Source organism: Aethalodelphis obliquidens, unplaced genomic scaffold, assembly GCF_003676395.1.
Source record: "Aethalodelphis obliquidens isolate GAN/ISIS:26980383/991018 unplaced genomic scaffold, ASM367639v1 scaffold71, whole genome shotgun sequence".
NCBI classification, from domain to species: domain Eukaryota; kingdom Metazoa; phylum Chordata; class Mammalia; order Artiodactyla; family Delphinidae; genus Aethalodelphis; species Aethalodelphis obliquidens.
This window is the reverse complement of record NW_020838015.1, coordinates 1,203,679-1,217,582: the sequence shown is the minus strand read 5'-3', so window position 1 is coordinate 1,217,582 and position 13,904 is coordinate 1,203,679. Positions and strand designations below refer to the sequence as shown.

Below are 13,904 nucleotides of genomic sequence, written 5' to 3'. Positions count from 1 at the left end.
GGGGGGGGGCACGCCACACACATGGCTTGCTGGATCTTTGTTCCCCGACCAGGGATCAAACCTGTGTCCCTGCAGTGGAAGTGAGGAGTCCTAACCACTGGACCTCTAGGGAAGTCCCTCTCTGATTCAATTTTTAAATGCTGCATATTTTATTCCATCTTGTAAATCTACTATAATTATTTAACTGTTTTTCTCCTGATGGGTATTCAATTTGTTTCTTGTTTCTTTTTTTTTTTTTGGTCACTTATTTTGAACAGTACAGAAAAAAAAACTCTCCTGGGTCAAAAGATATTTGTATTGTTAATTTTAATAGGAATTTCCAGGTTACTTTTTAAATAAGGCTGCAGTGCTTCAGTTTAATCAACAATTTATGTCATTCTTCCCTACATTACTGCTAAGAAGTGGTGGCGCTGTTCTTTATTAATCTTTGCCACTTTGTTGTATATAAAGTGACTATTGCTTCTTCATTTTTCATTTCTCTAACTGCTTATGAATTTGAGCATCTTTTCATACGATTTTGCCATTTAAATTTGCACTTCTGTTACTAGTCTGTTTATACCCTTTCCTCCGTTTTCTATTGGGTTGTTTTTCATTTTCTTGTCAATTTATAAGAGCTCTTTGTATATTGCAGAAAGTATGCCTTTGATTGTCTTACGCGATATCTTTCCAGCTCTTTGTTTATTCATTTTGTTTATGGTATCCTTTGTCATGCAAAAGTTTTGTTTGAGGCTGTTTTTACTGTTTAAGTACTTATTGAATTAAAGGGTTTTAGAAACACTGCTGTGCTCACTAAGCCACTGTAATCGTTAGGAGGCTGAGCGGGGGAGGTGGATCATCTCTTGACACTGCCCAGAGCTTCCCCCAAATTCTCAGTGCATGCAAAAGAGAAATGAAATAGGGCATTTCAATTATACCTCTACAAAATTGAAAAAGGAGAGAGATAAATGAGAAGTCACAGGCAAAGGACATGTGACGAAGCCCCAGCAACTGTTATTTAATAGAAGAAAGCCCACTTGGGTTAACTAGCACTGAAGGAGAGGCTCAGCTAGGGCACTGTATTCGTTTCCTAGGGCTGCTGTAACGAAGCACCACAATCTTGATGCTTTCAAGCAACAGAAATTTATTGTCTTACAATTCTAACCATCTGAAACCAAGGTGTTAACAAGTATGTTTTTTGTTTTTTATAAATTTATTTATTTATTTTTGGCTGTGTTGGGTTTTGGTTGCTGTGCGTGGACTTTCTCTAGTTGCGGTGAGCGGGGGCTGCTCTTCGTTGCGGTGCGCGGACTTCTCATTGCGGTGGCTTCTCTTGTTGCGGAGCACGGGCTCTAGGGACGCGGGCTTCAGTAGTTGTGGCACGTGGGCTTCAGTAGTTGTGGCACGTGGGCTTCAGCAGTTGTGGCACGCGGGCTCTAGAGCTCAGGCTCGGTAGTTGTGGCGCACGGGCTTAGTTGCTCCACGGCATGTGGGATCTTCCCGGACCAGGGCTCTAACTCATGTCCCCTGCATTGGCAGGCAGATTCTTAACCACTGTGCCACCAGGGAAGCCCAAGGCTGTTTGTTTTTTGGAGACTCTGAGGGAGAACCTGTCTCCTGCCTCTCTCCTGGCTTCTGGTGGCGACTGGCCATCCTTGGCTTTCCTCAGCGTGTAGACACATGACTTCAGTCTCTGCCTCCATCATCACCTGGCCTTCTTCCCTGTGTGTCTTCACATGGCCTTCTTATAAAGACACCGGTCATTGGATTTAGGGCCCGCTATAATCTGTGATGATTGCATATTAACCTAACAAATTACATCTGCAAAGACCATATTTCTCAATAAAGTCACATTCTGATGTGGAGATGAATTTTTTAGGGACACTATTCAACCCCGTACAGTCTGCCCTCTGCCTGCATCCCACCCCAAAAACAACCACATCAATCGCGTGTGCAAAATACATCCCCCAAAGTCTTGACTCATTTCAGCATTGACTCTGAATCCAAAATCTCATATAAATATCATCAACTCAAAAGTTCAAAATCTCAAAAAGTTCAAAATCTCGTCCTGTAAATCATCTAAATCAGGTATAGGTGAGGATTTGGATATGATCCACCTTGGGTCTAACTTCCTCTACATCTGTGGACCTGGGAAACTAGAAAATAAGTTATCTGCTTCCCAAAATGCAATAATGAGATGGGCATTGGATAGACATTCCCATTCTAAAAGAGAGAAGTGGTCATGGAATCTAGTAGTCCCTCAGTGGAGAGCCTGATTCTGTAGCCTGCCCCCCTCCCCTAGCTTTCTGTCCCATATAGAGTGATGCAATCAGCCTCTACCAGCAACAACTGTCCTTGCAAATTAGATACTTTTTTTATATGTAAAGCCAAATACATCTGTCTTTTTCTTTATAGCTTCTGTGTTTTTGATCTTGGTTAAAAATGTTTCCTCTGACCCTATATTGTACATGTAGTCGCCTAATTTTCTCTGAAGATTCTAGTTGCTTAATTTTATATTTACATCTTTAACTCTTCTGAAATTTATTTTTTATATCATGGAAGATGGAGTCCATTTTAATTTTTTCCATATGGATATCCAATTGTAATATACCACTTATTTGAATAAATTCATACTTTTCCAAAAAAGTGGTTTGAACTATGACTTGGTCATCTGTTAATTTCTCATATACACGGGCTATAATTCTTGATTCTCTGTCCTTTTATACTGATTACTATGTTTCTTCTTATGTCAATATCATATTGATTGGCTAACAGTGACTTTTCAGTATATTCTGATAACTGTTAAAACAAGTCTCTCACTGACTTGATTTTCTGAAAGTCTCCCTTTTTATCCCCTTACAAGTTCGTATGAGAGTATAGAGTGATACTAACCATTTGGTAACCACTAGCCAAAATTAATTAATATAAGATTAATTAAAATTAAATGAAATTTAAATTAAGTATCATTAAAAATTCAGTCCCGGGCTTCCCTGGTGGCGCAGTGGTTGAGAGTCCGCCTGCCGTTGCAGGGGACGCGGGTTCGTGCCCCGGTCCGGGAGGATCCCACATGCCGCGGAGCGGCTGGGCCCGTGAGCCATGGCCGCTGAGCCTGCGCGTCTGGAGCCTGTGCTCCGCAACGGGAGAGGCCACGACAGTGAGAGGCCCGCGTACCGCAAAAAAAAAAAAAATAATAATAATAATAATAATAATTCAGTCCCTCGGTTGCACTGTCACATTTCACGTTCTCCACAGCCACATGTGGCTGGTGGTTACCATACCGAACAGCTCAGAAGTACATTTCCATCATTGCAGAAAGTTCTATTGGAAAGTGCTTCTCTAGAGTATCTGACATTTTTTTGGTTTCTTCTGATGTTTCTTCTGATGTAAATTCTTCCTCTAACTTGTGTTATATGTTTATTTTCTCCTCTTTTTCTAGTTTTGCAGGTGGGGGAGTAGAGATGATACTAATATCTATATAGGCCATGCAAGGTCCTTCCTCCCTTTTGCTTATATGGTGGCAGTTCAGAAAGAGGCCACTACTTCATAATAGCGTGAGGAAGCTTTCAGCTTCCATCCATGACAGAGTAACTGGAAATGGACTTACCCTCCCATCATAAAGCACTAAAAAACTGGAAAAATATAGGAGACAAGTGTTTGCAGGCTTTGAACAACAGGCAGTACAGGAGTGTGATCCTTGAGAGGATGGAAACACAGGAGGGAAGCCTCAAATTCACATCACCTTTCTGACTTAGGGTACTTTTTGGATCATGGTGCAGACCAAGCAGAGGATGCCAGTCTTACTGAGCTGAGGAGGTCAGAGTTTGGGGCAGCTGGAGCATATGGAATTTTCTGACAGTGTACTAAAGGAGGAGGGATCAGAGCAGAACAGGACCTAGAACAGCCAATATGGTCTTGGGATTAAAAAAAAAAAGTTGTAGGACTCAACACCTATTCAATTTCAAGGATTATTATAAAGCTATCAAATCAAGGCATAAAGACAAATAGATTAGTGAAACAAAATATAATAAATAGATATAGACACACAGTCAATTTATTTATGATATAGAGGCCAAGACAATGGGAAAAAGGAAAGTCTTTTCAAAAAGTTTTACTAGAACAACTGATCATCCATACATTAAAAGAGAAACTTACCTCATACACAAAAATTACTTCTAGATGAACCACAGACCTAAGCAAACAAGCGAAAATGATAAACTTCTAGAATTAAATGTAGGAAACTATCTTTATGAATTTAAGAAGGCAAAGATTTCCTAATCAGGACACAAAAGAAACTAATCATTAAAAATTGTAAATTGGGCTGCATCAAAAGTAAAAACTTCTGCTCATCCAAAGTCAGTTAAGCAAATGAAAAGGCAAGCTATCTATGGTCTGGTTGAAAATATTCATAATACATATGTCTCACAAGGGGTTTGTATCCAGAATTCGTAAAGAATGCCTTCAGTAATAAAATAAGAAGCAGCCCAATTTTAAAATGCATAAAATACTTTTGAAAAGACACTTTGCAAAAGAAAATATATGAAGGCCAATAAGCATATGAAAAGGTATTCGACATTACCAGTCATCAGAGAAATGCAGATTAAAACCACAATGTGATACTTCTTCACACCCACTAAAATGGCTCAAATTTACAAGTCTGATAACACTAAGTTTTGCTGAAGATGTGGAGTAACTGAAATCCAGCATTGCAGCTGGGGTATAAAATAGTACAACCACTCTGGAAAACTGTCTGTTTCTTGTAATGTGAAACACACACCTTTACTATGACCATTAATTCTACTCCAGTTCATTCAAAGAAATAAAAACTTATGTCCACAAAAAGATTTGTACAAGAATGTTTACAGCCCTTTTATTCATAATAACCAAAAACTGGAAATCATACAAATGTCTGTTAACAGATGACTGGATAAATAAATGTGCTATAGTCGCACAATGGAATACTAGTCAGCAATAAAAGTGAATGAATTGCTTATACATGGAACAACGTGGATGAATCTTAAAGACATTATGTTGAGCAAAAGGAGCCCAATACAGTGGAGTACGTACTCTATGATTACGTTGATATGAAGTTCAAGAATAGGCAAAACTAATCAATGGTGACAGAAATCAGAACAGTGATTATGTTAGAGGGAGGGGAGAAGGGGAAGTTAGAGTTTGACTGCAAGGGGGCACAAAAGAGCTTTATTGGGTGATGGAAATGTTCTATTTTATTCTTGATTAGGATGGTAATTACAGAGGTGTATACATTTGCCGGAACTCATTGAATTGTAAACTTAAGATTTTCGCCTTTTATTGTAGGTAAATTTTGCCGCAAACAAACAAACAAAAGGAACACTGTGATGAATATGAAAGGAAGTATGCTGCGGTAGCCTGAAGCTTTAAATCAGGTATGATGGCTTAGAAAACTGTATCCAAATCTGTATCTCTTCCGCGGGGTAAGGGGAAGGTATTGTTTACTGGGGGGATGGGTTAGTTTAACTTTTCAGCTCATTGGAATTTTTTCTTTTATGGAGCCTATGTTTTTTGTCTGGTTTGGTTTGGCATGGTTTGACTTCCCTTTGCTCTCCGACTCTGACTACCAGTTGCCTTACTTTCTAGAGAACATTTATCTGGGCTGGGGAAAACAAAAATGGCATATCCAATGGCATATCCATTTCTTCACCATTGCTTTCCCTATAGTTTTTCAGGGTGGAAATAAGTCTATACAGCGATGGTCTCTATTCCACCATGGCCCACTCACACACAGCCCCCTCCCCAGCCCATTCTCAAAGAACCCATTGCCTGTAGATGCCTCAAAACCCTCTCACTTATGTGCAGAGATATTTACACCCTGCTTGAGATCTGGAGAGTTATTTGTTAGCTCTCTGCACCCCCTACTCCCCGCCCGACATTGGCCCATAACTTGGCCCAGGGTTCACTTTGCTTAGCAAATATCCTTCGCTCTTTGGGGCATAGTAGGCATTTCTTAGTTTCAGTATGGATGGAATTTTCCTTTGATTTCCTTCATTCAAATCTGTGGGCTTGGAACAAAAGAGTGTAACAAATATACCTTTACTTCACCATCTTTTGTTGGAAACCCTGAATCTAGTGTGAGCCCTAACCCATGGTTAAAACCTTTGACTGGCCTTCCATTGCCATTCAAAGATAACAAGTCTCAAAGCCCCGAGGTAGCTTACAAGGCTCTACATGGCCTGCCTTCTACTTAGCTCTCCAGTGTCATCTCACTTCTGGTTCCCCAAATCTAGGATGCCCCAGTCATTCTCACCTTCTTTTATCCTTTTAAGATAACATTTATTGTTCTTTTTCAGATGATTAAAGTAATTGTATTCAGTGGTAGAGAATTGGAAAATACAGAGAAGTATAAAAAAGAAAAGAAAATCACCTGTAATCATGCTTCCTAAAAGATATCACTGATAACATTTTGTCTTATTTTATTCCAGTATTTCTTCTTTTTAAAGAATATTTATTTATTTATTTTTATTTATTTTGGTTGCGCCAGGTCTTAGTTGCAGCATGCGGACCTCCTAGTTGAGGCATGCGAACTCTTAGTTGCGGCATGCATGCGGGATCTAGTTCCCTGACCAGGGATCGAACCCCGGCCCCCTGCCCTGGGAGAGCAGAATCTTACCCACTGGGCCACCAGGGAAGTCCCTATTCCAGCATTATTTCTATGCATAACATCCAGATATTATTTTTATGTTATATATACATGTGTATGTGTGTGTGTATATGTATATATATATATGTACATATATATATATATACATATAATTTTAAGGTAATTAGAGTCATTTGGACTTCTTCTACTCCACATTTTATTATAAGCATGTTCCTGTGCTATCATTTCCCATCATCATTATATTTTAAGTTCTAGTGAATATTAATAAGCATTTACTATGCACCCAGTACTACTTGGCTAAGCACTTTACATGTATTTTCTCCTTTAATCCTTGCAACCATCTGTGAGGTACTGGGATGTTCCCATTTCACGGAGAAGGAAATCAAGCCTTAGAGAGGTTAAGTAACTTGCTCAAAGTCACACAGCTGGTAAGTATTGGAGCTGGGATCTGAACCCTGGTAAAGAAAATCTCAACATTCTCCTGAGGTGTGAATAGAACAGTCTTTTAAACATTGATTGAATATTGAATAGATAGAAAGGAATAATTATAAACTATATGTAAGGTATAAAGGATCATGATGCAATGAACAAAAATATTACCCACCACCCAGTTTAAGGCAAATACACTTGCTTTTGACAGTTCTTCAAAGTGGCCTTCATTGAAATGATCACAGTTGGAATTAACTAACATTTGGGCCCTAGGATTAAAATTCCTCAGTGTAAAGAAGACAGTGGCAGACTTCCCTGGCAGTCCAGTGGTTAAGAGTCCATGCTTCCAATGCAGGGGGGCGCAGGTTTGATCCCTGGTCGGGGAACTAGGATCTTGCATAACGTGCAGCGTGGCCAAAAAATTAAAAAAAAAAAAAGTAGGCAGTGGCTCCCCCAATCCCTCAGAGTACAGCAGGCCCTTTGTCTCTCCAGACAGTCAAATCAATTGGTTGCTGTGAGCCCAGTTCTGGTGGCTGCTTCTCAGGTGTTCCCTTCCCCAGCCTCAGGAAACTTTTGCACTGAGAGAGGCTGGAGAACTCAGAATGAGGCCACCTCAATGGGGTTGACTGAATAGGCTTGGGAGCAGTGGCATCAATGTGGGAAGTGACTAGGGGACAAGCAGAGTCAGTGCTGGTGGCAGGATCAGCTTGTGGTGAGTGCTGTGGATAGACAAAGCAAAGCCCCAACATAACCAGTGACAGCCCCTGTGATGGCAGTGGGAAAAGTTGAGCAGCTAAGGTGAGGGGGTAACTTTCATTGCTACCTAATTGAGTGACTCTGAATCATTCTAGGAGAGGCGAAAGGACATTGAGGTTTTAGGAACCCTATGAAGTTCAGGGGGCTCAGCGCCAAAGGTACTTTTGTCATCACAGCCATTTTACCCACACCCGCATCTGTCCACCCTCCTGGCTAGTGTGGGCTGAGCAAGTAAGGATTAATCAATATTTCATAAAATGCAAGTTTCACTTCCCAAACTACTTCCTTCCTTCAACTATGGTGGCTCTCCCATTGCTCTCTATTGTACCCCTGGGGGTAAACTCTAAAACTGCGTGAATTGTCTTCAATCAGACAGACACCTCCAGTAGACATGGGAAAGCAGCATTCAAAGGTGATGACTTTGCCACCACCAGTGTCTGCGCCTCTTCTCCACCTCCTGCCGCCCTTATATATGAGCTGAATTCTTGCAATAACCTCTTAAGCAGCATTCTTGTTTCCAGTCTCTCGGCTACATTTGCCACCAATTTGTTTCCTTTTTAAATTGTTTTTAATTATCTAAAATATATCTCTATTTCCAAAGTCAAAATAATTTGACAAGCTGTGTTCAAAAAGTTTCAATTATTGTCTCTTCCACCCTGCTTCCTTCCTCTCCTCAATCCAAAAAGGAACAAAAAACAGAACATTAAAAACAGAGAGAGGGCTTCCCTGGTGGCGCAGTGGTTGAGAGTCCGCTTGCCGATGCAGGGGACACGGGTTTGTGCCCCCGTCCGGGAAGATCCCACATGCCACGGAGCAGCTGGGCCCATGAGCCATGGCCGCTGAGCCTGCCAAAAAAGAAAAAAAAAAAAAAAAGGTATACAGATCTAATCTCTTGGAATCCATTAGAAAATCCTTGGAAATATTTGATCTACTTCTTTTCTGTTTTAAGAAAAGAACCCGCAAATTTTATTAAGCATCATAAGAAAGAGTTATAATGAGCTCTTTCAAGGGAATTTTATCAAAATTAAGACAATGCTGTACAGAGTTTCTGATTCTAGAGATCAAAGTCTTTTCAGACTTTTTGGAAGACCTTGAAGATTACATCAACACTGATGGGATTCTGTCAAGTTCTAATTGACATGAATATTTCTGGTGGGTTAAATGTTAGTCGTGGTGTGTCACCTATTTAGCCCATGTATAGAATATAAAGTCTATACCTTAAAAGGCTTACGACCTCATTAGATATATAAAACCTCTCAATGGGAGAACTGTCAAGGAATGTGTGGCCATCTTTAATCCAGCACAGACTTGGTCCAGGATAATGACTATGAAAATAAGAAGATCTCAGGCCTAGCTCGAGCACAGGACCCCCATTTGTAGCGTTGTTCCTGTCACTTAATACATATTTAGTGAATTAACAAATAGAAATTAGAGATATTGTGGAGGGAAAAAATAAACAGCTGGGCTTCGTAGTAAATTGTATGTGGGAAGCAAAGGGGAAGAGGGAAACAAAGAGATGCGGTTCTGAATTTGGGAAGTTGATGGGCCCTTTGATGGTAATACTGATAGCGATCTCAAGAAAGGAATATTATCTCATTAATCATTGTGGTGGATTAACTTTCAAAAACCACTGAGAGACCATCCCCAGAAATTTTAAGTTTCAAATAATAAAAATAATAATGTTAGATCATGCCTTCAAGATAAGGAGCATAGGGGAAGATTTGGAAATCCTAGAATTACCAGCAATGGTTAAAAATGAAACAAATGATTTCATCCATGGGAGAGATCGTAGCAGGAGCGATTTTAAAGAGTCACTGAGCAGCGCTGTTAATGAACACTATTACAGGAACATTTGTGTTGACCTTATAGGGGTTGTTCTCCCATTAGTGGCAGTAGGGGCTCCATAGAGATGGGCAGTAAAGATACCTCAATTCTGAGAAAGAACCATTTTCCTGCCAGAATTTCAGAGGCTTCCCCAGTTGTCTGTTAAATTTGTGATCCGATGAAATATGGGAGACTCGTATTCCATTCCACGTTTCAAGTTTACATTTTTCCATAAACGTTGATCTGGCCGGCTCGAAGGCAGAGGAAGCAGAAACTTCATGTGAATCGGGGCTGATCTGGCTGAGGTTTATGGAGGGGCCCTTCCAGCCTTGCACTTAAATCCCTCCCCGCCTAACTGGAACGCAAGTTGTAAAGTGCTCCGTCACCCCGTGACCAGGAGAGATGAGAGGTTCTGCGGAGACCGTAATCTCGCTCTAAACAGGTCTCCGGTGAGGGCTGGTGAGTGGTGATACATCACGCCAGTCGCTCCTCCAAAGGCGCCCAGTGTCACCTCCACCGTGTTCCTGCTCCCCTGAAAGATTGGAGAGCTTCCGGGGAGCGTCAGATTGGGGCCTCCCGAGGGCGGCACGCACAGTGCGTTAGCCGCTGAGCCATGGGCCTGGCCCGCAGCCTAATTATTAACATCTGAAAGTCGGCTGTTGGGCGACTGCACGAATCGCTTTTATGACATTTAAAAATATGGATTTTTCTCCTCCTTCTTCCTGGACAGGCCTATCGCATATTAGTCTCTGGATATACTGTCGGTGTGGCTGAGGAAGCCAAAGCCACCGTGACGTCTGTCACTACTGATCACAGCCAGGACGAGGCCCATTCTTCTAGAGACAATAAACACTGAACACATTTTAGAAAATAAATGAAAGAAATATTCATATTGCTATCATTATTTAATACTAATATTATATTTATTTAACCATTTAGGTTCTAAGTTCTATAAAAAGCAAAACACTATCAACACCCTATCACTATAGATAGTATCCCTGCCCATAGGACATTTTCTATTCTGTTTAGATAAGGCAGACGGATGTATTAGAACTGTATCTCACACATTCAATCAATAGGCCATAATGATTCATAAATAGAGAGTTCACTGAAAATTAGGACCTCCCAGCCTCTGAAAACGCCTTTGGAGTTCCAAGGATTTGCAAGTATGCATCTAAGAGAGTATTTTGGACTGGACATATGCCTGAATGCTAGAAAATGTGGGTTACCTTTCAGAAAAGGAATTTCCACCACGCCCTGTCCGATAAATGAACCTAGACTGAACGTGGCTTTGGGGAGAGACGGGGTGAGTTTCACTCCATCCGACATTTTCCCTCAGTCACTGACAGATTCTGAGATAAGTCACATCCTGAATATGGTTAGCGCTGTTGTGTCGCTGCTTTCTCCAGGGAAGGCAAGGACCAGTGCGTCCACTGAGCACTCAGCAGATCATGGGAAGGAAGCATCTGTTACAGAGATGCGCCCAGTGAGATGGTGTGGAGCCTCTCTTCTTAACCCTAGATCACCCTCTCATTAAGGGCTGGTGCTTGCCTGATCTCCGGCTCATCGATTTGAGAGTCATTTTGTACTGTGGCTGCAAGGGGAAAATAGACATGTTCGAAGTTATTCACTTCATTATCCTGTGTCTCAGCCGTTTCACCTAAAAAGCTAAAAGAATCAGAGGAAGAATACTTAGCCCAAAATGGCTGTAAAAAAGTAATGAACACAAATATTTAAAAAAAACTGTTAAGTAAATAATCATAAAAATAATCATTTACATCTACAGAAAAATGTATACTAGGTCATGCTTTGTAAATCACTTTGTATACATTACACAGGACGTTAAAATCTCCAAGCCAACCTACATAGTGTACAATACTTTATAAGTAATAAATAACTAATACCAAGAGCAGAGTAGCTTAAAAATTAACTCGATAGCTGACATTATTTTAAATGAATAGAAAATCATTCTTTTAGCAATTTAACATTGGCACCAATACCCCAGAAAGACAGACGATTTGACCTTAGCTTTAAAGTTGTCTTCATTGTTAATTTCCATAAAAACCTTAACATTTGTCTAATTATAGGGTTCTGCATTCATTGATCTCACTAATTCAACTGTTTTATCTGACTGCCTCTCCTGAATTGATAAATCTAAATTGCACATTTTCTAAACTGCTAAGCTCAGGAGAAATCTTGAAGGTGGCCCAAATGGCTGTTGGATCTTTTGCACACGTCTAGCACCATCTACTGTAACTTTGTAATATTGGACTTATCGTTCTTTTCTCAAAACCGTGATGTTCAGATTCCTTTACTCTGTCCTGGCAATACACAGTCCACCAAAGTTGTATATTCATAGTTAAACCGAAAACCAAGCAATTTGGTGGCAAAACATATAATAAGGAATGTTTTGCCATTAAAATGAGTTTTAATCATCCAATTGCCTTTTATTATCAAGGAAAGTCAATATTGTATAATCATAATTTTTTTATAGCAAGGAATTTAAGTTTCATGGCACTGTTCAGTTTTATCATCAAGGAATAGGTTTCTCAGATCTGGGTTATCTTTAAGTCTGTTGCGCCATAAGCTATATTTCCACTAGAAATCTTTCTAAAAGGAGTGAGTAGTTATCTATGAAAGAAACTGTGGAGCCCTGGCAATTGCTTTGTCCTGGGAGAATGTGTTCACATGATTCACACAACTTACTGTTTTATCATTTATCTACCTCCCTGGAAATAGCAGGACATAAAGAGAATGAAATCAATATTCTTTTCTACTTACCTAGCACAAGTGGATACTTACTTGGGGTCAATAGTCCTTTTTGAGAGTTTTACATAATGTTCAAAAATACCTCTACTCCAGGTAGGGAAAGGCTGGAGGATGGAACGATGGGAGAAAATGTAGAGTGAGCTGTATTTATTACCAAGGTCCTGGCTTTCGTTTGGGGCTGTGGATTTGCAGGTGATCATTACATTTTTCCAACTAACCAAATAAACAGTAAAAAAAAAAACTAATTGAAATAGACCAGGAATGGACCAGTAATAGAGTCCATTGTGGACCAAGGATTATGATAAATCCAATTCCTTGCTCCCACAATCCAAAGTGAAAGGAAAATATTCCTACTTTGGTTTGAATATTAGAAACCAAAGACCTTCTGCCTAGTGGGTTTTTGACAAGTGAGGCAACATCCCGAGTCAGATCCTCAAGACTAGTTAGGATTTTCCTAACTAGTTTCTTGATCTTTAAAGGAGTTTCCTTGTCACTAGTCTCTATAGTCCACTCCTTCTTTAGGTGTTGTTGTGATGCTGCCAACATTAGGAGATGGTGTGTGCATCAAGACACAGGTACAAGAAGGTTCCTAGCAGCGCTATTCATGATGGCCACCAACTAGAAACAATCCAGATAGCCATCAACAATAGGATGGATAAATGTGATATATTTACACTCAGACATCCTCTAGAGCAATGAAAATGAATGAACACAGCAACGTGGGCGAGTCTCACAAATACAACACAATGTAAGAAGCCAGACACACGAAAGAATATATACGAAATTATAGCATTTATATAAAGTTCTCAAAACAAGCAAAATTAAACTATGTTTAAGGAGTGCATGCCTAGGTAGTAAAATTATTTTAAAAAGCAATGGTGTCATTATCATAACAGTCAGGTTAGTGGTTACCCTTAAGGGAGTGATAGAGTGACTAGGAGGACACATGAGGAGAGGCCTCTGAGGCACTGGTAACATTCTGCTTCCTGGGTGCTGGTTTGTTAGGTGTTTGCCTTATAATAATTCCCTTAGCTATACTTATGATTTATACACTTCTCTGAATTTGTTGTATTTCACAGTTACAAAAAGAGTTTAAAGACAAATAATGAAAATCCTGCTGTGTATCTCCATGGCCCACCCATTTCCTCATCTTATTAATTAGAGCTCCTCATATCTGCTCCCAGCTCCTGGCCTTGTCTGGTCCCCTCTTTTCCTCATCGTGTAATTCATGTTCTGACCATATTTTTTTTTAAATAAATTTATTTATTTATTTTTGGTTGTGTTGGGTCATCATTGCTGCACGCGGGCTTTTCTCTAGTTGCGGTGAGCGGGGGCTACCCTTCGTTGTGGTGCGCAGGCTTCTCACTGCGGTGGCTTCTCTTGTTGCGGAGCACGGGCTATAGGCACGCGGGCTTCAGTAGTTGTGGCACGTGGGCTCAGTAGTTGTGGCTCGCGGGCTCTAGAGTGCAGGCTCAGTAGTTGTGGTGCATGGGCTTAGTTGCTCCACGGCAGG

The 13,904-nt window shown here is 40.4% G+C and overlaps 1 long non-coding RNA gene across 4 annotated transcripts in view; it reads left to right on the top strand.

Annotated features, from left to right (window-relative positions):
* LOC113611834 (uncharacterized) overlaps positions 1-13,904 on the top strand; it is a 51,463-nt gene that overhangs the window by 18,853 nt on the left and 18,706 nt on the right. Inside the window, exons 4-5 of one of the 4 annotated variants that reach the window (XR_003429621.1) lie at positions 5,293-5,381; positions 10,353-13,657. This is a non-coding gene — a long non-coding RNA (uncharacterized LOC113611834). Of the gene's footprint in view, positions 1-5,292; positions 5,383-8,484; positions 8,528-10,352; positions 13,658-13,904 lie in introns of those variants that run through there. The other 3 variants (XR_003429622.1, XR_003429620.1, XR_003429623.1) reach the window with 3 other exon arrangements.